Genomic DNA, 2,467 nt, shown 5'->3' with positions numbered 1-2,467 from the left:
ACTGACGTCAGCAGGAACCTTGTCACAGTCACTTCTTTTTGTGAAGTTCCAATGGGCAGCAATTCAAGTAAAATACCAGTGACTTTCACAGAGGCTGCCAAACTGATGAAGGGGCAGATACACAGGTTGCTGGGCAGCATTGCAGCAAAGCAGAATGCTTTCATGGAGCAGCTAGGGACTCTGGCAATAGGCAGTGTTGGGTGGGATGGGGGGTGGGCATAATGAGGCCCACAGGCCAAGTCTCACATAGTCTTCACTTGCAGTTGGCAGAGGATAATGCACAGGAAAGGGGGATCAGTAGTACTGGGGCTAAATCTCTGATCTTCCAACTTATCACCTAATGCTCCTTTGGTTATATACTCCTCCTCCCCCCACAGCTGTCACTACCAAAAACTGCCAAATAACCCCTGGGGGCAAAATGCCCCCTCCCTGAGAACCAATATGAGAGGGATATGATAAAAAAAGGTCTTAAGAACCTAATGTTAAATCTCTCCAAGACTCTTGAATTTCAGAACAGGCCTCAAGGGCCTACAAGAACCACATTGCATATCTAAAACCTGAATTTCTACCGTATGTTTGTATAATGGAGAGACAATATCTGAAGGACTATAGGCCAAATCTGGTCCTCAATTTTTAAAAAATCAGTTATCAACATTTTAAAATCAGAAGATTTCACATTTAAAAAGTCAGAATTTCTGACTTTTATAGGAAAATTAGAACAATGGCAATACCAAGCCCACAGTCCCACACGGCAATAGGGTAGAGATGAGTGCGGTTAGTCTTTAAACAGAATGTGGGCTCTCTAGTTTGACATAGTTCCCACCACTCCCTATAAACTCATACCTAATCTGCTTCACTCATTTACACCACTCCTCGTCCCTATAGGCAATTTATTTTCAACCTCTGAAGTGCTTTATAGTTTTAAAGTATTTTTTCATGTGTGATTTTATTTGAGCCTTGGTACTCCAGTAAGGTAGAGAGGGTAAATATTATAATCTCCATTTAAGCAAAATGTAGTTCAGAGAGGTCTGACTTGCCCAAATTTACACATCAAAGCCAGAGTCTAGATTTCCTGACTCCCATTATTATTCTGGGAGGAAAATTTCTATTAAGAACTTCATTTTAGGGGCTTCCCTGGTGGCGCAGTGGTTAAGAATCCACCTGCCAATGCAGGGGAAACAGGTTCGAGCCCTGGTCCAGGAAGATCCCACATGCTGCGGAGCAACTAAACCCGTGTGCCACAACTACTGAGCCTGCGCTCTAGAGCCCGCGTGCCACAACTACTGAAGTCCGTGCGCCTAGAGCCCGTGCTCTGCAACAAGAGAAGCCACTGCAATGAGAAGCCCATGCACCACAACAAAGAGTAGCCCTCGCTCACCCCAGCTAGAAAAAGCCCCCCGCGTAGCAACAAAGACTTAACGCAAACAAAAATAAATAAATTAATTAAATAAATTTAAAAAAAAAAGAACTTCATTTTAGTGGTTCATGGAACAAAACCAAAGAAGTAGATATGGGCATAACTGCTGGAATGGATGAATTCCAACTGCTAAGCTGTTCAAGAATCATTGCAAATTACTACCTCCCCTTCTTTTAATGAAGTGTTTCTACTCCCCTTCCAGGCATATGAAGAGATCGCCCTTCTAACCATCCTGAAATTGTGTGCGACTATATGACTTGCTTTGGCCCATGAGGTGTGTGTGGAAGTGATATGTATCCCTTTGAGGCAGAAGCATTTAAGAGCCCATGAACAATTCTTCATGCTTACTTCACAACTGGGGAAGGGGGTGGGGATAGGGGGGATTGGTCTCATGGTTACATGATAGGATCTCAAAATGGTGGCACTCCATGGGCTTGGTTACCTGAATCACCTACAAGGAGCAGAGCAGCCTGCCAGACTACCCTAGACATGTAGTGTAAAACCTTTGCAGTTTTAGGCCACTGAGATTTTGGCATTGTTACCACAGCATAACCTAGCCTAACCTGATACAAGGTTCATCTGCGTGGTGACTGAACTTCTCCAAGAACTAAAATGCAATTTCTAGACATCGGATCATATCACTAAATGCTGTTGCTCCTAAGTGGAAGACAATGAGAATGAATTGATTTTTACCCCCAGCTTCCTCAGCTACCACCACCTTCTGATTTTGAGGAAAGCATTTTGAGTCCTTCACAGATGAGCTCTCCATTATTCTGGCATTTAGACTGGGAGGAGAAGGGGGAGGCCCAGATCTTGTTTTCACCATTCCAGACCCTAATCCCAGAACTGTCCCCACCCACTAATAGTCACACAATCTTGTCATAGGGCTACTATGACCCAAGGTGTCGCAAACCGAAAGGAGCTGCCGCTGGCGCCACTGCAATGTCAGGGCAACGCAGCCAGGCTGCGCTCTTTCCTCACTGGTGCCTGGGCTTGGCTAAGCCCGGAGAAGCAGCATTCTCTAGGGAAAGAAGCCCTCTCCAGTGGGAA

This window comes from Lipotes vexillifer, unplaced genomic scaffold (assembly GCF_000442215.2).
Source record: "Lipotes vexillifer unplaced genomic scaffold, Lipotes_vexillifer_v1.1 scaffold1093, whole genome shotgun sequence".
NCBI classification, from domain to species: Eukaryota; Metazoa; Chordata; class Mammalia; order Artiodactyla; family Lipotidae; genus Lipotes; species Lipotes vexillifer.
This window is presented reverse-complemented; position numbering follows the sequence as displayed.